Source organism: Globicephala melas, chromosome 11 (assembly GCF_963455315.2).
Source record: "Globicephala melas chromosome 11, mGloMel1.2, whole genome shotgun sequence".
Classification (NCBI taxonomy): Eukaryota; Metazoa; Chordata; class Mammalia; order Artiodactyla; family Delphinidae; genus Globicephala; species Globicephala melas.
The window spans coordinates 31,478,423-31,504,287 of record NC_083324.2 but is presented as its reverse complement, the minus strand read 5'-3'; the positions used below and the strand labels follow the sequence as shown (position 1 = coordinate 31,504,287).

The 25,865-nt window shown below is 38.8% G+C and overlaps 1 protein-coding gene and 1 pseudogene across 46 annotated transcripts in view; one reads left to right on the top strand and one right to left on the bottom strand.

The window, feature by feature from the left end:
- SLMAP (sarcolemma associated protein) overlaps positions 1-25,865 on the top strand; it is a 149,420-nt gene that overhangs the window by 34,019 nt on the left and 89,536 nt on the right. The window lies entirely within an intron of this gene.
- Positions 2,308-3,715, bottom strand: LOC132598093 (pyruvate dehydrogenase E1 component subunit alpha, somatic form, mitochondrial pseudogene; annotated as a pseudogene).

Sequence of the window (25,865 nt, the reverse complement as noted above, 5' to 3'; positions counted from 1 at the left end):
GTCATTTGAAAGTTTAATCAGTTTTCTATATAGATATTTTTGAGATTGTGGAGGCTATTGATTTGTGAAATAGAATGTTTTAGAGGCCCTGGCCCCCACTCCCAGCTTGCCTTATTTGTTTTGTGTTCTTGTACAGGCAACTTCTTTGAGGTCCTAAGTTATCTCATCCATGAGAGTATTTTATAGACCATTTCAGCAGTAAAAATCTCATATTTGATTTTTTTAGTTTTTTTGTAACTCTTTTTGTTCTGAAGCTGATGTGTGCAGCTTAATCTGCCTGTAATTAAGTTGCATAGGCTGTTAGGTTGTACCTATTTTTCTTCAACTGATGTTTCAATTTTAAACTTGAGAAATGGCATAAAGCCCAAGGGAATGTTACAGCTCAGTTGACTTGCCCATTCTAGAAAAAAACTAACGTTATATTGTAAACTCAGCTAGAAGTTGGTGGAGCATTCCCTCTGGTGTAACTCGATTGATGCATAGATGTTATTTAATTTAATCCCAGAAAAAGAATGTACCCAAATGTTTTAAGAGGTAAATCTGAGTGTGAAAATCACTTTCAGAGTCAGCAACCATATTGAAATTCATTTTTGGAACCCTGAACAAAGACTACAAAAATAGATGACTTTTGTAATGTTATATCATTTTCTTTCACTGACTATATGAGATAATTAAGTCTTTGGTGAATAGTGACTCAGCTATTCCATTGCTTGGGAAATTTTTGTCTGTGAACAAGTCACTCTGTGATACCTCAGTTTATAATGGCAGTCAAAATGAAGATGAAATTTGTATTTTAATACACTTATTCTTAGATCTTCAGAAGCGCTCTCCTTTTCTGCATGGAGTAACTGCAGTAGGCAGCCCACCATGGGGGGCATTATTTCTCTGTTAGAGAATAAATTAGTAGAGTTAACATTGCCAGGAAGCAAAAGGCAGTAGTTTGACTGCCACAGTTAAGGGATACAATTTGTTACTTATAACAGATATAAGGTATTTTCCTCTAATTGTAATAACTTGTTCATTAAACATACCTAGCTATAATCCTTATAACAAGAGAGTGGTATGTCTTTTGGCTTGATGGGTAAAATAAGCTTGAGACAGCTTTGTGACTCACTGACACAAGAGGGAAAAATCTCTGCCTGACTTCGGAATTGGATTTTATTTTAGGATGAGTTTTTTCTGTAAGTATAGGTATGAGAGAGTTCCTATATGAGAGAGTTCCTATCCTACATGCTAATATCTTATTCTATCTCCCCATAGATTTAACTCAGTGCTTCCAAATTCCCCCAGCCTATACTTTTCGTATCTTCTGCCACTTGGTTCATGTTAATTACAATGTGTTTCTGTTTCTCCCTCCATATTTTTCTTTCTGAATGTAAGAATTTATGAACTTTTCCTTTAAACATTAAAAAAAATTTTTTTTTTAATTTATTTATTTTTGGCTGTGTTGGGTCTTCGTTGTCGTGCGCAGGCTTTCTCTAGTTGCAGTGAGCAGGGGCTACTCTTCATTGCGGTGCGCAGGCTTCTCATTGCAGTAGCTTCTCGTTGCGGAGCACGGGCTCTAGGTGCGTGAGCTTCAGTAGTTGTGGCTCGCGGGCTCAGTAGTTGTGGCTCACGGGCTCAGTAGTTGTGGCTCGTGGGCTTAGTTGCTCTACGGCATGTGGGATCTTCCCGGACCAGGGTTCGAACCTGCGTCCCCTGCGTTGGCAGGCAGATTCTTAACCACTGCGCCACCAGGGAAGCCCCCTTTAAACATTTTAAATTGTCTTTTGGGTTTGTCGATTTGTTTCAGTTTTTAAAAATTTCATTTTTTCTTATAGAAGAGACTAGTAACATATTTGCTTCTGTGGAGGGAAATTGGGAAACTGTGGGGCATGGGAAAGAAGATGTACTTTTCACTGTACCACTGGACTTTTGGAACCCATTAAATTTTTCTCCCATCTTTTTAAACTTAATTTTATAGAGTAGCATAAACACGTTTACAAACTGTTTGTTTGTTTGATGGGTTTTATTTCTTTTAAAGTTGAGAACACAAAGTTTCTTAAAGTTGACCATTGAATGTTCTGTTGAAGGCATAATAGTAAGTTTACAGTGCTCCTTTATTTATTTATTCATTCGAATATTCATTCATTCATTCTGCTCCGGGTCATAGTTGCACCATGCGGGATCTTCGCTGTGGCATGCAGGCTCTTAGTTGTGGCATGCGGACTCTTAGTTGTGGCACGTGGACTCTTAGTTGTGGCATGTGGGATCTAGTTCCCTGACCAGGGATCAAACCCAGGCCCCCTGCACTGGGAACATGGAGTCTTATCCACTGGACCACCAGGGAAGTCCCTGCAGTCTTCCTTTAAGTGATTCACTTGATCCATAAACTTCAAAAGATGGATCACTGTAATAGAAGTGATGGCCTAGCTCTTCTAAAGGTGGTTTGGGATCAACTGTAGCAAACTAGACTGTACTCTCAATTTCTTTCTTCACTTCAACATCAGTTTCCTTTCATTCTTCAACACTGGCAGTATTGCTGTGTGCTATTCTATCTCGGAGAAGCATAATAGGATCACTCTTCTTACTTCTTGTATTTCTTCTTGTGTATAGTAACTGGCTCCAAGATCATGCATACTGTGTCCTTCATAATATTGAGTCTGCAGCTCTATCAGTATGATCCCCTATACAGATCTATAATAGGCAGCTGCAATCTTTGTTGCCTCCTGGGCACAATAGAGCATCCATTCCATCTGACCTAAGCCCAGGAAGAAAATTGTCTTTCTTGTAGTAATCAGTGATGGCTGCTGCTCTCTAAACAGATGTTCCCATTACACAGTGGTTTTTCTCACAGATGAAAATAAACGGTCATTTCCACAAAGTTGCCATGTTGTATGCTTCAAATATAAAGTCAAACAGACCTCATTTTTTCCATTATACAATTGGCCCTCCCTATCCATGGGCTCTGCATCCACCGATTCAACTAACTGCAGATTGAAAATGTTTGGGAAGAAAATTCCAGAAAGTTCCAAAAAGCAAAAATTGAATTTTCCATGCACAGACAACTATTTACATAGCATTTATATTGTATGAGGTATTATGAGTAATCTAGAGATGATTTAAAGTATATGGGAGGATGTGCATAGGGTTATATGCAAATACAATGCTATTTTATATAAGGGACTTGAGCATCTGAGGATTTTGGTATCCATGGAACCAATCCCCCTTGGTATCCTGGAACCAATCCCCCTTGGATACTGAGTGGTAACTGTACTTACAGGCCAGACCAGTGCTCAGGGGAACCTGAGCTCTGACAATGCCCTGATCCCCGTAGAAGGTCTTAGTGTACATGTGTATTAATCCTACTTTTCCTTTAGCACAACCTTCTCTTTGTCCTGTAAACTCTACAAATTTCTAGGACAGAAAGTCCACAAGTAAAGCTAAAGCCATGAGCCCGGTAAGCTGTGATGAGATGATCTATGATTTTTATCCCGACCTAAAGTCCCCCACAAACTTCTTGACATTACATAAGTAACAAAAACCACGAATAACTTTCTGTTTGATTCCATTGGCAAACAGTCTGTATCATCCTGTAGAGTCTGAGTCTCTCTTCACTACCGAGCACTGTTGTGATACGAGGGCCCTCTTACTACCCATGAAGGTCACATTTCTTCATTTCAAATGTACCATCATTTGCACAGTTACGGTATGCCACCAGTGTTCTGCTAGCCATGACCTGCAGGAAACGGTGAGAATCTTCCTCTTAGAGGATCTTCCTCCTGAGTGTAGGTCGTGGTGGTGGGAGCAGTGATGACATGCTCTATGCTGGGCCATAGGCACACAGATATTTTTAAAGAGTGCAGAATATTCATGGATGGGCTGCAGTTTTCTTAACTGTTCTTCCATTGTTGAATATTTACATAGGTTCCATCTTTTAAAACTATTATAAATTTTGCTTTCTGAATATCTTTATACCTAGATCTTTGTATATGTTTTTTATTACTTCTGTAGGCTAAGTTCTCAGAAGTAAATCAAAGGGGACATTGTTTTAAAGCTTACTTCGTATACTTTGCCAGACTGCTTTCCAGACAGGTTGTGCCAATTTACACTCCCATGACCAGCTTGTGAAAATGTTTCTCTTATGTCACTCTTGAATGCACTGAGTGTTATTTAAAATACTTTCTGCCACTTTTATCAGTAACAAGCTGAATCCCTTAAATTTTTATATTACAAAGTTATTTCCTATGTGCGTGTATATATTCATATATTCTTTTCATCCTTCCTCTGTTCATTGGCCTTTTAAAAACAGCTTTATTGAAGTAGAATTTACATTCCATAAAATTTACCCATTGTAAAAGTAAGTTTAGTTTACTTGAAGTTAATGGTTTTTAGTAAATCTGTAGTTTTGTAATCATCACCATAATCTAGCTATAAAACATCTTCATCACCCCCAGAAGTTCTCTTGTGCCTATTTGCATTCAGTCCTTGATTCCCACATGCAGCCTTAGGCAACCACTGATCTGTTTTCTGTCTCTATAGATTTGCATATTCCAGAAATTTTAAATCAACAAAATCATACTATATGCAGTCATTTGTGTCTGGCTTCTTTCCGTTAGCATTATGTTTTTGAGGTTCATCTATTTTATAGAATGTATCAACAGTTCATTCACTTTATTGCAGATATATCTTATTTATTCAGTGGTTGATGGATATTTGGATTGCCTCCAACTTTTGGTTATTATGAACAGCGCTGCTAGGAACATTTGTGTACAGTACTTTGTGTCTTTTATTTCTCTTGGCTAGATACCTAGGTGTAGAATTGCTTGGAACCCATTACATTTTATATCATTACTTAGCCACAAAAAATGTTTCTTGTTTTTTTTGTGGTACGCGGGCCTCTCACTGTTGCGGCCTCTCCCGCTGCGGATCACAGGCTCCGGACGCGCAGACTCAGTGGCCATGGCCCACAGGCCCAGCCGCTCCGTGGCATGTGGGATCTTCCCGGACCGGGGTACGAACCCACTTCCCCTGCATCGGCAGGCGGACCCTCAACCACTGCGCCACCAGGGAAGCCCAAAAATGTTTCTTTTAAAGAAAGGATGATAGCACTGTATTTGAGAAGAAACATAAATAAATGATATAAAAGAGTTAAACTGGAATGATTGGATCAGGCAAGTGAAAATTTCTAAGACATGCAGTATGACTGTATAATAATGGAAACCCCTTCAGGATTTATTGGTACATGAGCAACTGCTAGAGCCTAAAACCAAGTGAAGGCAAAAAAAAAAAAAAAAAAATTAATGAATATCTAAGTAAACATTGATAACTACTTTGGTTCTGTGAAAAATGAGAACAATGGAAATAGAACATCATTTGCATTCATTATGACAGCAAAATGAGTATATATAACACACAAAATGTCCTTTGCAATATAAAAGGTCAAAAAGATTTTTGTAGGTGGACCAAAGAACTATGCAGTCAGTTTGTTCAAGATGAATATATGTAGTAAACAAACAGACATCCTTGCTAGTAACCACAGAAATAAATATCTTACAAAATGGTTGTTATATTAAATTAGCAAAATGAAAATATGTAGTGCTAGAAAGGTTGTGGTAGTGACGTTAGCTTTGTGTTTTGGTCTAGTCCAAGTGCAAAGCAGTGTGGCAGAGCTTGTCCACATCTGTGGAGTAGTAAGATTCTGAGGTGACCTCTGTTTTAGCTTCTTTGAATGCAATTAACATGTTTTAATAGTAAATTAATAAGGGAAGAAGTAAACCAAAAGATAACAGCTACAGATTTCTCCCATGTGCTGAAATCAGTCTGGTTGTGCTTTTCTCTCTCTGCTCTCTCTGTGACTCACCTCAACTCTGGAGGCACTAACCCAACTCAGCTATTTTTCTCTCTGGCCTGGAGAGCTGCATGTGATCTGAATCCTGCTTTTCCAGCTTTCACTAAATCCTGGATCCAGTTGTCCTTTAATCCTATGACTCACACCTTGAGAGTCACCCCCACCCCACTCCAAGAAAATGCTTTAAACTTTCTCATAGTGAGTAATAATTCTGTCACATCTTTTCTATGCTTTAATGATTTTGTGTTAGGTGCTCATTTGAAAATACGCTTCCGGTTGATTTTCTTTTTTTTAAAGTTCTTTGCAGAGTTCTTCTGTATGGGTGGGACCAAACACTTATGAGTCACTCCCAGTTAGTACAGTACAGCCATCCAAGAGTAAGTGATTTTTCAGTGTGACAAATTGTCTGCCAAAAAATTATAAAGTAGAGCTAAAATCAAGAAACGGAAATTGATCCTTGCCCTGTTTATTTCCCCTTGTATCTTCAAGTTATCTCTTTTCTTCCAGTGTCAAAAATTCTTTCCATTCCTGACAAATTTTTATTGTATAGGTAATATTTTTCCCTAAGTACTAGCATTATAGGTTTTTACATCATCCATACTTAAATACTTTTCCTTATTATATAAGGCTATGAGTTTTATTGTTAGTTGAGTTTATATAAAGTCGTGGGTGAAGTATTATGTAACAATCAAGAAGTCAGGCATGATAAAAAGTAAAAATCTTCCTATTCATTTTATTATACTTGACAACAATTTTTGGTTTATTAAGAAATACATCACCAATTTTCTTTGTATAGAGTAACCACAAATACTCTTCTACTAAAACTGTAAATACTCTTCTACAGGAGGTAGTGGTGCAACTGTATTTAGTTCTTTAGTCTTTTCCACTCAGATTGGCTTGACTACTTAGGGACCTCAGGAAGAGCTGACCTGTAGATTCTACTAATTTTTGAAAAATTAATACAACAGAATTGGAAAGTCTAGACTGTTACGTGATTTGACTTGATTTCTGATCCCCACCAGTGTATTCAGGTCACTACACTATCTCTTTTTAAACTGGTAAATGTGTTAGTCCTTGGCTGGTTCCCTGGCCTCTTGGTTATTTCTTTTCCTGAGTTTTTCTGTAGCTTTTTGACTGTTTTGTCTGAAATTCCTTCAAGCATATTCTCCACTAACTCTCCATAAAGTGTTAGTGTTCCTAAAAGTTCAATCATTGTTTTCCTCGTAAATGTTATTTTTGGATCATCTCATATATTATAATAATTTTAATTACCACTCAGATGCCTCTCAGATATCTTGAGCTCTAAGGTCTGAGTTTTCTACCCATTGCCTGCTTACATTTATTCACTTGAATGTCCTATAGAGACTCTAAAAACAATATACCCCAAATTGAAATGAATCATTCACCACCCCCTCCCCAATATTTCCAAATACAGGTAATGGCCTTATCATCTGCTCAGTAGCTCATACTAGAAACTACTGCTTTTCAACACTGAGCACTTAAGATCTGTCACTAAGCCCGTTCACTGCTTCTAACACTGTCCAGTTTAGGACCTTGTTATTTCTTTATTTCAATAACTATAACTGGTCTCCCTGGCTTCAGTCTAGTACCCCTCAAGCTATTCCCTCCCTGAGTGAAATGTCATTTTGATCTTAGTATTTACCTATCTAAACCCTATAGTGGCAAGTCCCCTATCATCTATATCATAAAGGTTGTACTGCTTGAATCATCTTAAAAGGCTCGGTGACTGCTCACCTCTCCAGCATGATTTCCTGTCATTCTCAGTCTTGTGCTTCACATGCCACCCCCCCACTATGTTGTTTCTCACCTCTGTTTGCTCATGCTGTTTCAGTCCCCTCCCTTCTCATCCTGATTAACTTTTTTTTTTTTTAATAAATTTATGTATTTATTTATTTATTTTTGGCTGTGTTGGGTCTTCGTTTCTGTGCGAGGGCTTTCTCTAGATGTGGCAAGCGGGGGCCACTCTTCATCGCGGTGCGCAGGCCTCTCACTGTCGTAGCCTCTCTTGTTGCGGAACACAGGCTCCAGACACGCAGGCTCAGTAGTTGTGGCTCACGGGCCCAGTTGCTCTGCGGCATGTGGGATCTTCCCAGACCAGGGCTCAAACCCGTTATCCCCTGCATTGGCAGGCGGACTCTCAACCACTGCGCCACCAGGGAAGCCCCTGATTCACTCTTAATCAGCCTTCATGACTCAGCGTGGGACAGTTCCATCAGAAGCCTTTTCTGAATCCTCAGGATTGGGTCAAGTACCCTTGCTCTTTACTGGATTATTCTTTTTTTTTTTTTTTGCAGTACGCGGGCCTCTCACTGTTGTGGCCTCTCCCGTTGCGGAGCATAGGCTCTGGACGCGCAGGCCCAGCAGCCATGGCTCACGGGCCCAGCTGCTCCGCGGCATGTGGGATCTTCCCGGACCAGGGCACGAACCCATGTCCCCTGCATCGGCAGGCGGACTCTCAACCACTGCGCCACCAGGGAAGCCCTGGATTATTCTTGTTAGTACATGAAACAGTGTAATTTTTCTCATATTAAAAAATTATTATCTTGACCCCACTTTACTTTCTAGCTACTGCCCATTTCTTTGCTTCCCTTTAGGGCAGAACTCCTTAAAAGATTTGTCTATATGTACACTTTCTCATTCCCCTCCATCCATTTTCTCTTGAATCACTCTGGTGAGGCTTTCATTGTCCACTACATCCACAGTTCTTGTCAGGGTCATCAGTGGCTTCCAGGTTGCTATTTCCCTTGGTCAGTTCTTATTCCTAATCTTCCTTGATCTTTCAGCATCATTTGACATAGTTGATCTCTTCCATGTTCTTGGAAACATCATTCACAATGGCTTCCAGGACACAACACTTTACTTCACTGGCCATCTTTGAAATTTCCTTTGCTTGGTCTTCATCTCCCTGACCTATAAACTTTGGACTGCTTCAGCACTCTGTCCTTGGTCCTCTTGTCTATCTGTACTTGCTTAATGATTTCATTCTGTCTCTTAACTTTCAGTTCTTTGTATATGCTGATGACAACCACATTTTTATCTCAAGCCCAGACTTTTTCCCCGGACTCTAGGTTCATATCCAGCTGCCTTTTTGACATTTTCACCTGATATCTAACATACACCTCAAATTTAATATGTCCAAAGCTGAACCCCTGATACCTCCCTAACCTCAATAAAAAACCTTCTCACATTCAGCCCTTCCAGTTCACATAGGGGCAGTTACAGTTGACCCTTAAACAACATGGGTTTGAACTGCATGGGTCCAGTTATATGCAGATTATTTTCAGTAGTAAATACTACAGTGCTACACGATCCGAGGTTGGTTGAATTCCTGGATATGGAAGTGCAGATACAGAGGGCCAGCTATAAGTTAAAAGTTATATGGGAGTTTTCAACTGCATGGAGGATTGGTGTCCCTAACCCCAGTGTTGTTCAAGGGTCACTTGTATATCCTTCTAAGTTGCTTGGGTCAAAAACTTTGGTATCCTTCTTGACTCCTTTTTTTCATATTTTACATCCAGTCTGTCAGGAAATCTTGTGCTGTACAAATATTATCATTGTGTGTGTGTGTTGTATAAAAGGTTAACGTTATGCTTTTCCAGTTTTATAGCACTATTTTATTTTAAGGGCAGGGATCCTGAAGACCATATTTATACCAGATGCCTTAATTTGATTCCCCCCTCTCCCCCTCCCCGCCCCATAAAGAACTCTGGTGGGTTGCTGAAGCTCTTCCATTCAGAACTGAGTCCTGTAATCTGAAAGAACAAAGAGCAAGTGAGCTGTTAACCCTCTTAAGTACCTTTCATAAGTCAGTGATTTTACTTCTGAAGTGTGTTCTTGTGTCAAGGAGATGACTAGTTTATTAACCCTTTTGAATTTATTGCACTTTGATCTCCCTTGATGTTTAACTCTTTTTTTTTCCTGGCAAATTCTGTTTTTCTGTGTTTTTCTCTCTTTGCATAGTTATATTTTTCTATTTGTTTGGGGGTTTGTTTTGTTTGTTTCTTTTCATCTTCTTTCCACTTTCTTCCATCAAATGATGATAATGCAGAATTGAAGATTTGTTAGCCTTATTGAATAAAGTTTTATATCTCTTTTAATATTATGAAAGTTTAACTCTTTAAGATTTCTTTTTTGTGGAGATAAGCACTGTGAATAGTTTGTATACATTCTTTCAGATTTTTGTTTTCTAATGGCGTATAAGTGTATATCGTTTTTTTTTTAAGATGAATCTCAATTTCAGGATATTTTATTTTATTATTTTATTTTTTTGGCTGTGTTGGGTCTTAGTTGTGGCACATGGGATCTTCGCTGAGGCACGCGGGATCTGTTGTTGCACTGCTTGGGCTTCTCTCTAGTTGTGGCGTGCGGGTTTTCTCTCTCTACTTGTGGCACACGGGCTCCAGGGCGCCTGGGCTCTGTAGTTTATAGCACATGGGCTCTCTACTTGAGGTGCGCGAGCTCAGTAGCTGTGGCGCATGGGCTTAGTTGCCCCGTGGCATGTGGGATCTTAGTTCCCCAACCAGGGATCGAACCTGCATCCCCTGCATTGTAAGGCGGATTCTTTACCACTGGACCACCAGGGAAGTCCCTATCATTCTTTTTATAAAAGGGATCACTGGGGCTTCCCTGGTGGCGCAGTGGTTGAGAGTCCGCATGCTGATGCAGGGGACACAGGTTCGTGCCCGGTCTGGGAGGATCCCACATGCCGCGGAGCAGCTGGGCCTGTGAGCCATGGCCGCTGAGCCTGTGCGTCCGGAGCCTGTGCTCCACAATGGGAGAGGCCACGACAGTGAGAGGCCCGCGTACCGGAAAAAAAAAAAAAAAAAGGGATCACTGTATGTCTTGATATATTTTAATTTCAGTACCCATACCGTTATATTATTTTTGATGATTATGATGTCTGATATTTAATCAGACAGTTTGGCTGGGCATTAGTAGTTTCCAGTTTTTAACTTCTATTAACGTGGCTTCGGTACATACTTAACGCATTTGTCATTGTACATGTGTGCATTTCATTGTTTCTATAGGTTAGATTCCTGGATGTGGAATTGCTCAGCCAAAGAATATAAGCATTTAAAATTTTAATAGGTGTTGCTGAATCATTTTCCAAAATGATTGTAGCAGTTTACACTCTTATGCCCAGTGTATATATGCCCAGTATATTTCCCAGTATGTGAGAGAGCTGTTTTTCCACATTTTTATATTGCCAGAGCCAGGTATCACTATTCTTAATCTTTGCCAAACTGATATTGACCACTTTGATAATTGCCCATCTTCCTGAGCTTTTTGGTCTCTTGAAAGTTTTGGAGTTAGATGCTTGTTTGCCCCTTCCCGTACATGTCTCTTTCTCTCTCTCTTTTTTTTTTTAAACAGAAAATTCAAATAGTATAGGAGGGTGTAATGGGAAAACTTCTGCCCTGCCCTAGTAATTTATATGCTACCTAGGTGTCCTAAGGAGCATTTTTAGTTTTGAACTGAGTGAGTTAATGCTTCTGGAGCATTATTCCATGACTTCACTGGATTTCCAACCCTGTCACTCACTCAGGGCCAGGAGTATAGTAGGGCTCTGGTTTAGAAATGGAATTATATGACACCTGTTAAATATCACTTGCTTAATTTATTCAGAAGCTAGTTCACACTGTCAGGTGAGCTGTAGATTGCTAATCTGTGCTATATATTCTGAGTGTATTTACATATATCTGAGGGTAGTAATTTCCTTTTGATATAACTATGATTAGGGAATTCCCTGATCCATATTGTGATGTGTGTTTCATATTTTTTATAAATGGTTTTCAGTCTGTGCTGTGAGACAGAGATTTAGCTGCTTCTTTGCACAGGTTGTGGTTATTTATGGTAATATTCATGTGTAATGGGGCAATGACATGCTATTTTTAACATCTGTATTTGTTAGAGTTCAGCTGTTACTGATTTATTTATATCTCTATCAGCTGTTTACTGTTTAAGTAATTAACTGGTAAATTATTTTTAAGAACTTTAGCTTAAGAAAGGTTATAAGGAAAAGGCATAAAGGAAAGTCTTGCATCAGTTCTCTGAAGAAACTTTCAGTGATTACACGTTTATGCATATTCTGTGAATTTAGTAATAATAGCTGCCATTTGTTTAGCAGTTACTGTGTACAAATGCTGTACTAAATACCTTCCATGCTTAACATCATTTAACCTTTACAACAAACACTCAGAGGTACCTACTGATATTATCCCCAATTTATAAATAGGGATTTATAAATAACCCTTTATAACTAAAGGGATGCTCAGAGAGGCTAAATAACATGCTCAAGGTCACACAGTATGTTAGAAGGTGATGGGGCTGGAATTCAAACCTTTAACGTATGCTCTGTTCCATATAGCGTATTGCTATTTGGATGTAATACAGTTTGGCCTGTCCTATGGTAAATCAAAACTTTATAGCTTCCATTCTAAAGTATGAATTATTTCATTTATTTGAAATGTATAAAACATCATTTGTTACTTGTGTCTATTGGAACTTTCTGACAGGGAATAAATGTTATAGTTTTAAAAAGATGGAATTGTAATGCTGTTCAGACTATGATTTGGACATAGAGGGTTGGGAGTTAGAGGCTTAACCTGGAATAAAGCCTTGAGTCTCTGGTTCAGGTGTAATATTATTTAGTGAGAAATGTTATTTGAACAAGAAATCTTATTTGTTAAGATATTTAAACTGGGGCTTCAGAAAGAAAAGGAGGCTTTTAACAAGTAAAGAGTGTGGGTGGGTGGAAGCAAGGGCTTTTCGGGTCCAAGTACAACATAAGCAAGCATCATACCTGGGGCTTGTGTAGGGAATTGCTAGTAGTTATGCAAGGATGGAATGGATGGTACTTTTAGGAAAAGTGGAAAATCCAGTTTCATAGGGTGATTGAGGTCATTATGAAAGATTTTGAAAGTTATCAGAGCTCTCAGATTTAATTTTGAAGGCAAAGGGTCAACAGCCATTTTTACAAAGGGAAACAAAATGGTCAGGTTTGTATTTTAGGAAATAAATCTAGCATCAGTGTAGGGGGTGAAGAGTGTGGAATCATAGCCATTGTCTTTGCAAATGTTACGGGCCTGAGTTAGAGGAACAGTAATGGGGAGGGAAAGGCAGTGTGGAATTGAGAGATGATTCTGAATCAGAATTCCTAGGAATTGGTGACATATTGAATGCCCTATGGGGTTATTGACATTATTACTACTGATAGTATTTGTTGTTATTACTGTTTTGCACTTGCTCTAAGTGACTTTGGAAAGTCACATATTCTATTTTTAGCAGCTGATGGCTGAATTCCTATTCACAGATGCTCAGGAAATGGTGGGTAAATGATGGAATGAGTCGGGGCTATAAATATCACACTCACGAAATATTTATTTAAAATACTTGTTTGGGGCTTCCCTGGTGGCGCAGTGGTTAAGAATCCACCCGCTAATGCAGGGGACACGGGTTCGAGCCCTGGTCCGGGAAGATCCCACATGCCGCGGAATAACTACGCCCGTGCGCCAGAACTACTGAAGCCAGTGTAACCGGAGCCCGTGCTCTGCTGCATCAAGAGAAGCCACCACAATGAGAAGCCTGCGCACCGCAACAAAGAGTAGCCCCCGCTCACTGCAACTAGAGAAAGCCTACGCGCAGCAACGCAGACCCAACGTAGCCAAAAATAAATAAAATAAATAAATTTATTAAAAAAAATAAAATACTTGTTTGATGCCTGTTCAGCAGGCATTTTATTAAGGGCTAAGGATATCACTTATCTTGATCTTCAAGGGATTTGCCATGGTCATGAGGTGTCTAATAGACCTTATTTGCCATTCTTACTTTCTGTGTAATCTTTGGGCGTATAATTTAACTTCTTACCCTGTCTGTTCATGTGGGATACTACTTATTTCATAGTGTTCTGAAGTTTAGATAAGGTTATGTGTATAAAGTGCCTAGCATAGTCCCTGGCATATGCTTGTTCCCTTTTAATCTGCCATGCACATGGAAGCTGGGAAACTCAAATTTATTAGGATTGTATGTCAGATAGGTGGTAGAAGGTAGTGAATACATTTCTGAAAGAAATTTTGAAAGTTCACTTTTCCTGATAATTTGGCATCATAAGGCCTGATTGCTGTTTTATGATTTTATTGTGACCGTAGAGAGGTTACTTAGATGGGTTGCTTGTGTTTCAGCCTCAACCTGCGGATCCATCAAATGAACAAAATCATTCCTAATTCATGTGATGGTTGGTAGAAACATTAGAGATAGTGGTTGTGAAATGACCAGACAAACATGAGTAGCATAGCAGAATAGTTGAGATTAAAAACTTTAAAATGTACATCTCTCCCCATTACTACCTTTGGCAGGTTAGTTAACCTATTTTAGTCCTAATTTCTTTATCTGTGGTATAGGGATAATAAAACATCTACCTCATAGGACTGTTTTAAAGAATAAGTGGAAGACTGCATGGAAAGTAGTTTATCCAAGCATATGGTAAGAACTCAAAAAAACTTGTGATTATTGTAAATTATGTGGCATCTTTTTGACACTGTTGAACAATTAACTCTTCTTTGGCTTTGCTCTGTGTTTAAAATTTCTGTATACATAGGTGAATTCTGGATATAAGTGATGTTGCCTTTCATGGTAGTGAAAGAAATCAACAACCCTTCTAAAAGAAAAACTTCCCAGCAGCTTCACCTTTGGCCCTTAAAACCTTGGGAAAATGTTTAAGGCCTTGTGTTAAAGCCGTAGGTGGAGGTGGAATTTGAATGTGATACTTTCTGTTACTAAATTTCAGTTCAAAATTAAAAAAAGAATTAGTGACTCTTAATTGGGGGCATTACCTACTCATCCTGAGAAACAGTGGATGTCATGAGAGATATTGGGAAATGTCATGAGAGATATTGGGAATAGACTATGTTTTGAATATCTGAATCATGTGGGGGGCAGAAAAATGGGAGCCTCTGCACTATACTCAACCCCGTAAGGGGTTTATTTTCTTTGGTCCCAATAGTCATTTCCCATTGTTTCATAAATTTCATCATTATTATTTCTATATATTCACTTACAGTCCTCAGTAACTGTTTTCTCTTCTCTTTCAAAGTAGAAGTATTATAATTTTTAAAGAACTCCCCTATGGATGTGTGAATTGTCAAAGCCTTGAGGAGATAAATCTCTTGAAGAATTAACTGTCACTAAAAACAGGGAGACGTGAGTAAAGAACAAGTTGTCTTCAACATTAAAATTATATGCCAACCTGAGTGGTTATGCTTAAAGAATAGAAAAGGCCATCATAATCATTTTGATTACTTTATTAAGCATTTAAAAAAGCTATGAATGTTCTTTTGGGGGGCAGATGTACTATTTGTGTCTTTTAACATTTCCATTTGGTTTGTTTGCCAAATAGACTGTTTCATGTGTGGGCAGTTTTTTGTTTTTGTTTTCCTAAATAAGATCTAGATTCCTGTTTTGCCAATTTTGCTAATCTTTAAGGGAAAAAAATTAATTTCTCCTTCTCCCTACCTCCTAGTGACTGTATAAATCAATATCAACTGTCCTTAGATTTAGCCCATAGTGTGCATTATTAAACAATATGTAGGGCTACATCCTTTAAATATAGTGACCTTGTTCTGTATTTCCCACAAATGTGATCACAATGATTTCCTTTTGTGGCAAACAAGACTGTTACTCTATGGGTGAGGTTTTTTAACTATCAGAGATAAAGAATGGAGGTGCAACTATTTTATTGTTATTTCAGCTGACCTCAGGATGGTTTAAGCTAACATTTTGTGAGGAAAATAATGATCTATAAATTATTGTCAGAGTATTATGTATTTAAAATATCACAATATCCCTTTGCTCTATCCTTAATATGCTAAAATATGTGGTATTTTAATAAAGACATGTTTATTTTAGGTATTGATGTTAAAATTTTAACGTTTGAGGTTAAGACCTCTTGGGGTCTAAAAAGATTGAGTTTGAGATCAGTGTATCTGTTCTTTAATTACCTCAGTAGGAGCTTCAAAGACAAAGAAGAATGCATCTTGCTGTGATTAACACACTGTGAGAGGAGAAAATAATCAGGATTTGCCTGTCAACCCATCAGTTTTGGGTTATAGGAAATAGGTTAATCTCTTCCAAATTGGAATTTGGTACAGGCTTTCAGTAGCCTCACCTCTCAGAACTGTAGTGTTCTGATTATATGTTTATTTTGCATCTTGCTAAGGTTCAGAAATCTAATTTACTTTGTCTTGAGTTCTCAGTGAAGGGTTGTCACAATTTTGTTTGCATATTTTAGAAGGGTGTAATCATTCTAGCTGTGTTTTATATGTTTTGTAATGTTTTCATTAAATTAAAAAAATTTCTCCTCCCCATCTTCTCTACTTCTGTTCTACATAATCGTATCTCTGTTCCTATGTAGAGAGATAGAAATACTTTTGCTTTCTCTTTCTATTATGGACTGACTCCACAAGAAAGAATTACTTTACAACAAATGTGTCTGGGATGTCACTTGGAGATGGAAAAAATCCTGGCAATTTCATAACATTTGTAAGACCTTTGGGTGTATATTGACAAGTTCATTCTAGTTTACTTGTGAGATTTTATTTTGGTGAGAACATTTTACCACTTTTCTATGTGTTTCCCTATGGCATGTGAATAAAACTTTTATTTCCCCCTTCAGTGGCACAACTTAAAAATTCCAGCCTCTGAAATATGTGGTGCTTTGCTAGTCAGGAAGCCAGGAAGGTTATATAAACAAATCCATATTGAACATGCATATAAACTAAGTTTGTGTAGTCTAAGAAATAACTAAATTGTTGGTGGCAAAAACGTACAAGTTATGGATCTCCCTATTTCTAGTGACTCCCACTGTAATTCATCCTACACACAGCTGCTAGATTATCAGAGCTGTTGGAATAATCTCCCTAAAACAGTATTTTCATCAAATCCTTCAGTAGTAGCTTCTGTCTTAAGAAATCTCAACTCCTAAGTGCAGTGCTCAGGCCCTCTCTTTATAGCTTCACTCTATTGTATATTTCCCCACTTCTTCCTTTGTTTGTTTTTGGTTACCCTCTAGGGCTGGGCCTTAACTGTATATAAATATACTGTAATACCTGTTCCTCCTCCATCTCCTCCTTCTCCTTGCCTTTCATTCAGGTCACCTCTCTTATTCGTAAGTGTCTTGTTAGCAACTGACTGTGCCTAACGTTATTAATCCTAATCCTTCCTCTCAGGATTTTGGTACTTAATGCATACTCTCTTAATTTATTCTCAGTGTACAGTTGCTCCGTATTTGATTTTATGGATGTGCAATCTCTCCAGACAGGTGCCAAGTAAATGTTATAGATTAAAATAATTTGCCGTAATAGTGGAGTTAGAGTTGAAATTGGCTCTTCCTATTCTGATTGCTTCAGGAAAACTTCATAAACAAAGTGGGATTTCATAACTTTGGACTCAAAGACCAGAGACTGTTTAGTCTAAGTAGGAGAGAAGGAAGGCGTTGTGGAGGTTTTGAAGGAATAACAGTGTCAAATCTATGCTATCTGTGAGACCATGGCAATCTACTTAATATACCTGAGCCTCAGTTTCTTAATCTAGAAAATGGACATGGTAATAGCTACTTGGTAGGATTGTTGTGAAGATCAGAAGTGCTTGCACATAGCAGGCAGTCAATAAATGGTAGCTGTTATTATAGATTAGGGACTTGTGGAGTGACGCCATAAAAAATAATGGAGGAGGAAGCTCCAAAAATTGGTTTTCTTCACCAGGATGACTGTTAAGCTAGCATGAACTGTCTGAAGCAATTATTTTGGAACTCTGGAGTCTAAGCAAACACTTGCAGCATCCAGGGGAGTGCTTAGTGAAGCAGAGGGTGATAAATTTCTGAGAATTTCAGTGTTTTGCACAGTGGCTACCATTTCCATCCCCTAGCCCTGTGGTGGGTAACCGTGGGTATGGTGGCCCATGATTCCTGGTGTGACTTTGCTTGTCTTTCAAAAATTGGGGTTGTATGTTTTTGTCACTGCTTTTTTTTTTTTTCTTTTTTGGGGTACACGGGCCTCTCACTGTTGTGGCCTCTCCCGTTGCGGAGCACAGGCTCCGGACGCGCAGGCTCAGCGGCCATGGCTCACGGGCCCAGCCGCTCTGCAGCATGTGGGATCTTCCCGGACCGGGGCACGAACCCGTATCCCCTACATCGACAGGCGGACTCTCAACCACTGCGCCACCAGGGAAGCCCTTTGTCACTGCTTTTCATTGCTGAGGGCCTGGCACAGAGGCTGGCCATTGTTTCAAACCCCACAGACTAGAACAGCTTCTCTGACATCTGCCAAGGGGATTAAAGAGACAAAACACACCCTTCCTGCCTTTTCTTATTGGATCCTGACATTTAAGGGAATCTCTGTTAGGTCACTGGATGACCATGGAGTTGACAAAACAGAAACTTCAGTGATGATACACGACAAAGAATATAGTCTTTGCAAAAAATCGTTTGGAAAAGTCAGTAAATAAACTGGTGACTGCAGCCTTCATCAAGTAACAACAGCAATCCCTAGGGTGAGGAGAGAACCTGATATCTGTAGTTACCACATTACAATATTCAAGATGTCCAATTCTCAAAAAAAATTCCAAAGCATATAAAGAAATAGAAAATTATGGCCCATTCACAGGAAAAGAAAAAGAAATTGATAAAAGGCATCCCTGAGGAAGCCCAGACATTGGACTTACTAGACAAAGACTTTTTAAATTAACCGTTTTTAATATGCTCATAATGCTGAAGGAAACCATGGACAAATTAAAGAATAACAGGAGAACAATGTGTGAATAAGTGTGGAAGATCAGTAGAGAGATAGAAATTGTAAAAGTATTAATACAATAGCTGAAATAAAAATTCAGTGGAAGATTCAGTGACAGATTTGAGCAGGAGGAAGGAGTCAAACTTGAAGTTAGGGCAATTGAAATTACTCTGTCTGAGGACTAGAAAGAAAAAAGATGAAGAAAAATGAACAGTACCTAAGGGACCTATGAGACACCATCAAGTGTACCAACATATGCATTTTGGAAATCCCAGAAGAGAGTAAGAAAGGGGCAGAAAAAAATTATTTGAAGAAATAATGGCTGAGGAGAACTTCACAGTTATAGTTCTTACATTTACGTCTCTGATCCACTTTGAGTTAATTTTTGTATATAGGGGGAGGAAGGGGTCCAACTTTTGCAAGTGGTTATCCAGTTGTCCCGTCACCATTTGTTGAGGAAACTGTTCTTTTCCTATTGGATGGACCCTGTTCTTCTTTTTCAAGATTGTTTTGCCTATTCAGGGTCCCTTGCAATTCCATATACCTTTGCGGATTGATTTTTCCATTCCTACAAAAAAGGCGATTAGGATTCTGGTAGGGATTGCATTGACTCTGTGGACCAGTTTGGGTAGTATTGACACCTTAATATTTAGTCTTCCAATCCATGAACACAGGATGTCCTGTTTACAGGCGTACCTTAGAGATATTGTGGGTTCAGTTCCAGACCACCACAATAAAGCAAATATCGCAATAAAGCAAGTCACATGAATTTTTTGGTTTCCCAGTGCATATAAAAGTTATGTTTACACTATACTGTAGTCTATTAAGTGTGCAATAGCATTATGTCTAAAAAAAACAATGTACATACCTTAATTAAAAGAAATGCTGTTGGAAAAATGGCGCCAATAGATTTGTTTGACCCAGGGTTGCCACAGCCTTCAATTTGTAAGAAATGAAATGTCTGTGAAGCACAGTAAAGTTAAGTGCAATAAAACGAGCTATGCCTGTATTTGTCTTTAATTTGTTTCAGCAGTATTTCGTAGTTTTCATTGTACGAGTTTTTTACTTCTTTGGTTAAATTTATTCCTAGGTATTTTATTTAGATGCTATTATAAATTGAATTGCTTTCTTAATTTCCATTTTGGATTGTTCATTGCTGATGTATACACACGACTGATTTTTCTGTTTTTCTTGTAAACTGCAACTTTGCTGAATTTGCTTGTTAGCTCTAGTAGCTTTTTTATGGGTTCTATGGGATTTTCCATATAGAGAATCTTGTCATCTGTGAATAGACATAGTATACTTCTTCCTTTCCAATATGGATGCCTTTTATTTCTTTTTCTTGTGTCTGGCTAGAACTTCAGTACAGTATTGTGTAGCAATGGTGAAAAGTAGGCTTTCTTGCCATGTTCCTGATCTTAGGAAGAAAGCTTTCAGTCTTTCACCATTGAGTATTATGTTAGCTGTGGGTTTTTCATAAATGTCCTCTATCATGTTAAGGAAGTTCCTTTCAGTCCTAGCTTTCTGGGTTGTTTTTTGTTTGTTTGTTTGTTTGTTTTTAAATATCATGAAAGGGTATGGGATTTTGTCAAATGCCTTTTCTACATCAATTGAAATGATCTTGTGGTTTCATTTTGGTTTTTTCCTTTTTTCTATTAATGTGGTATATTATATTGATTGACTTATGTTGAACCACTTTGGATAAATCCCACTTTTTCAGCAAGCCAAGCCACTGCTTTTCCATCATGGGTGAGTTCTGAGTTAGGCTAAACAGAGGTGAGAGCCTCTAGTCAGACCTTCAGGTAGCCCCCAGACACGTTAGAGTAGACGGACACAATAATTTGCAATTTAGGTCTGCTCTCTCTGGAACTAGGTAACAGGGTCCCACAGTGGGAATTCAGGCTGATGTCTTCAAGGCTTCTGTTTTACAGGGGGAAGGGAGGGGACAAGGGTGAGGAATGCCACGAAGATTTCCCACTTTTTTTTTTTTTTTTTTTTTTTTGGCTGTGTTGGGTCTTCGTTGCTGTGCGCAGGCTTTCTCTGGTTGCGGCAAGCAGGGGCTACTCTTCGTTCAGTGCACGGGCTTCTCACTGTAGTGGCTTCTTGTTGCAGAGCAGGGGCTCTAGGCTCATGGGCTTCAGTAGTTGTGGTGCGCGGGCTCAGTAGTTGTGGCTCGTGGGCTCTAGAGCACAGGCTCGGTAGTTGTGGCACATGGGCTTAGTTGCTCCGTGGCATGTGGGATCTTCCTGGCCCAGGGATTGAACCCATGTCCCCTGCACTGGCAGGCTGATTCTTAACCACTATGCTACCAGGGAAGTTCCAAGATTTCCTACCATTTTTAAGTTGCCTTATTCTTGATTCAGTGTTCACATGGTTGCTGTAAAACTTTGCTTTCCAAGGCTCTGATGAAGTTGGTTCTGACAGTTTCTGCTTGTTTTTTTCAGCCTTTGTGTGGGGATAAGAGCTTGGAGCCGCCTACTCTGTCATTTTGCTAATTTCACTTTCTTCATTTGTTTTGATTCAAAAAAAAATTCCTTCTTTATTTCTTATTTCTCTTAAGACATTTTTTGTTATATTTAGTTACTTGTGTCCTTTTAATTTTATACTCATTCCTGAAATGATTTCCCTTTTTTTTCTATTTCTTTTTGAGTTCTTTCACCTTTCCCTGAGTTTTGTAATTGTGATTTATATTTCTTTTTCGTGCCTTGAGTTATTTTCTTAATGTCTTTTAACTTGTTCTGAAATAGTATAATTTTGATCTGTTCCCGAGGTTTGTCTGTCATTATGTGTAGGGAATGTTATTTTGCTCTTTATTATTATTTTTTTTAAATAACTGTATGGCATGGGACACTGATATTTTTCTGTTGCTCATTTTTATGTGTAATTTGTTTTCCTGAACTTACAGAAGGGGGTCATGATTCAGGATAAATTTTCTGATGTCACAGAGCTCCCTCTTCTGTTGTTTTTGTAAAATGTTTAAAAATACGATGGCTTCCTTTCCCCTTTTCTCCTTTTATCTGGGTCTTTTTCTTTCCTTGTCTCTATTGTCCCTGCCCTGATCAATTTTGGTTCCACACCCAACAGCTTTCCCACAGTGTGGAGCCCTATCCTTGAAGGCAGCTTTGGTTGGTAGGTTGGTTTTAAGAATTTATAAGACTCAGACTGCTCCAGCCTTTTTCAGGATCTACCTCATACTCACTTGTTAATGGATTGGGCTGAACCTTTCCCATTTTCATCTTCTTTTCTCAAATTAGCTATCATATTGTCCAGTAAATATCTAGTGACTATTCTGAGGTTCTCAAGTCCCTCAAATCCTGCATTGTTTCCATATACACATCCTCCTGCACAGATGCTGATTTCATGAAGGTCTTGTGACTGTTGATGGTTTTCCCCGCTTGGATTTTGAGGTTCATATGGATAATTTGTCACCAATTTTTGTTGCAAACGTTGCCCATGGGATTTTGGTTTTGCTGTCTTAGTCACTTTTTTTGATTTTAGGTGGTGATTCAAGTAAGTTAAAAATCTATGATGTATGGAGTCTTGCCTGGTGGTCCAGTGGTTAAGACTCCACACTTCCACTGCAGGGGACAGAGGTTTGATCCCTGGTCAGGGAACTAAGATTCTGCATGCTGCGTGGTGCAGGCCAAGAAAAAGAAAAAAAAAAAAAAATCTATGATGTAGTATCTGCCATCTAGAATCCAGAATCTACTCTGCATTCACATTTTTAAAACCCCCCTGTATGGACTTAGAATTTCTGGCCTCTGGCCTGTGGCACATGTCCTGGGTTTGTGTTTTGTTCTGAAGCTTTAATTCAAATGTTATTAATCTATTGGTGGTTGGATTTTTTTAATAATTACTATCATCATATCTGTGTGTGTGTGTGTGTGTGTGTGTATGTGTGTATGTATTTATTTATTGGCTGCATCGGGTCTTAGTTGAGGCGTGTGGGATCTTCACTGAGGCATGTGGGATCTTTTGTTGCGGCTCACGGGCTTCTCTCTAGTTGTGACGTGTGGGTTTCTTTTTTTCTTCTCTCTCTAGTTGTGGTGCACAGGCTCCAGAGTGTGTGGGCTCTGTACTTTGCAGCACGGGCTCTCTCATTGAGGGTGCAGGCTCAGTAGTTGTGGCACACGGGCTTAGTTGCCCCACAGCATGTGGGATCTTAGTTCCCCGACCAGGGATCGAACCCGCATCCCCTGCATTGGGAGGCGGATTCTTTACCACTGGACCACCAGGGAAATCCCTATTGGTGGTTGGATATTGCAAAAACGTGTCAACGTAGAAAAGCTAGAAAGAAGCAGTCTATCATTATAGTGGAAATGAAAGCATTTACAAATTTTAGCGAAGCTGAAAGTGATGCAAAATGTATTTGTTTATGGAGTGAAAGAGCAGAAAACTTTCTGAAGGCCAAAGAGCAAATTATGCAACCTGTAAAGTGCTGTGCCTGCGTCTTTGAAGGTAATCGTAATAAGCAAGAAACAAGGAAAAGTGACTGATGGGGTAAGGACAACCTTTCAGTTCAAGGATCACCATCAGTGCTTGATTTGGGGGAGCTTAACCTTCAGTCAGGGGAAGGCAGGGAGTTAATTGAAGATAAAGGCTGAAAACAGTGAAAGTTGAACTTTGGCCACGAGCTCCAGGGGATTTTATAAATTCCGGGCTCCTTACACATCTGCTCAACATCAAAGTGAATGCCCATTGGCTAATACAAACACCAGAGATGCTTGGGCATTCCTTAGGCTACTAGGAAATAAAGATAGTTAAAGCTTCAACAAGATTTGTTTTTTAGAGTAGTTAAAAATTTTCTCTTTTGGGACTTCCCTGGTGGCACAGTGGTTAAGAATCCGCCAGCCAGTGCAGGGGACACAGGTTTGATCCCTGGTCCGGGAAGATCCCACATGCCACGGAGCAACTATGCCAGTACGCCACAACTACTGAGCCTGCGCTCTAGAGCCCGAGAGCCACAACTACTGAGCCCATGTGCCACAACTAGTGAAGCCATGCACCTAGAGCCCATGCTTCACAACAAGAGAAACCACAGCAATGAGAATCCCACGCACCACAACGAAGAGTAGCCCCCGCTCGCAGCAACTAGAGAAAGCCCACGCGCAGCAATGAAGACCCAATGCAGCCAAAAATAAATAAATAAATAAATAAATAAATAAGCCTGATAGAAAAAGGTGTATCAGCATAGAGGAGAAAGATATTTCTGGTTTGAAAGTGACAAAGGACCAACTGACATACCTGCTACGGGAAATGCATCCAGGGACTGTAAGCACAGTCACTTCCCAGTGCCTTGCAAATAAGTTGACTTATTTATTATACCTATCTAACCTGATAGTAAATAGAATAGCTTCTGTACAATGTAGACCGAATAGTGGCAGATTGTTTCATAGAAGGTGCAGAAACATTATTTTTAATAACAGTTTTTCAAAACACCAAGGGCAGAAGGTTAAATCAGTGAAAATATTTCTGCAGGGAAGTAAACAATTGCAGTCTAGCTATACTCAAGTGTGGCGGCTCAGGGGCATGAGTGGAGGTTAGTGTGGCTGAGAGGGATAAGGGAGGAAAATAGTGTGAGTTAATGAGTGTGGAGAGGGAACCAGGAGCCATATCATGTGGGGCTTTATTGGCTGTAATGGTAAGAACTTTGGACTTTCTTCCAAGGTGTTTGGAAGCCATTAGCTGGTTGAGAGCAGAGGATCAATGAGCAACTAACGTAAATGGTATGTTCAAGCTAAATGAAGGCCAAAGATACCATGGTGTGCTTTGGACATAATATAGACATGTTAGAATGAAAAGAACATGGGTTAATATTGATTAAAAATTTTTTTAATTTGAAAATTTATGGTTTTAGAGTTAAGAGCTACAAACATGAGGTGTTGAGATATATGTGTGTGTGTGTGTATACACATAGAAAAGCGCACACACATTTTTGTTTTTCAAACAAAGTTTTCTAAACAGTACTGAACCTCATTTCATATGTTCTTACTTTTGTTCTCTTAATTTTTTTTTTTTTAAACCACTAGTAACAGCCCACTAAATTGACTTAGTAACACACTAATGGATCAGAATTTGAAGTTTGGAAACCCCTGTAAATCTATAATCCCCTTATTTGGCTTGCCAAGGCACATATAACTGAAAATGACCAAAGCAGAATTCAGATATTGCCACATTTCCCAAGAATATATTAAAATTAAAAAACAAACTCGTTTATACAGTGCAACAGTAGGTTCCAGTGTAGAAAAAATCTTGAGGATAATTGTTCCTACTTGAGCATATTGCCTGTGCTTATCTCCCTGGTGTGAAATATTAAGGCCTCTAAGTTTCAAATGGACTTGTAAAATATCAACACAATTTTCTTTATTAATGGTCTGTAATTAACTATATAAACTGCTAGCGAAAGTAACAGTTGGTCTCTTTTTGAATTATAAACAGAGACTAAGTCATTTATAGACAGCTTGGTGGCCTTTAAATTGTCACCTAGGAATTAATGAAAAGAAATGTCATTTTCGTATCTTCTGCAAATTGCTTATTCTTCTGTTGTGTTTCATTTTGGAAGAGGGTTTTTGGAAGGAGTGAAGGATAAATGAAACATAAAGGTCAGTGTGAAGTAATGGGGGAAAAATGTCCCTTTTAATTCTATGATATAAATCCCTGCTTCTGTATTCCATAGCTCTGTGACTTTGGAAAGATACTTGCCTGTGCCCCACTTTTCTCACTTATAAATGGAAATAATATCTATAACATAGCTTTAATGTTAAGGTTAAATAAGGGCCTGGTGGTGCAACATGTATTTTAATAAATATTAGTTTTCTTCTTTCCTTTCTTCCTTAGGAAGGCATTCAGTGAAAATGTGTTGCTAGAATAAGCAGGGCTGGAGAGTGTAGAAAGATGCAAAAAGAAAGGTACATCTTTTTTTATTGGTTGTTCTCTTCCTAGTAAGTCTATTGTGTGTGATCCCAGTTGTTCCTAATTTCTCTTGGAATAGGTAGGTGATAAATAGGTAGGCTTCCTGTGCCTCCTGCTGTCCCTTCCCTTGTTAAAGAAGGAAGATTACCCAAGTGATGAAAGGCAAGTTTGGGGGGGCCAGGAAGTGGTACCTTCATAGTTGATTCCAGTATTTTAGTTTCTAGTGTCTCCAAAATGTTTATCACAAAGAGTTTACTGAAGTGTTGGGCCTGGTACCACGTATGTTAGTTAACTGATAGCAATTAATATAGGTGTTACCT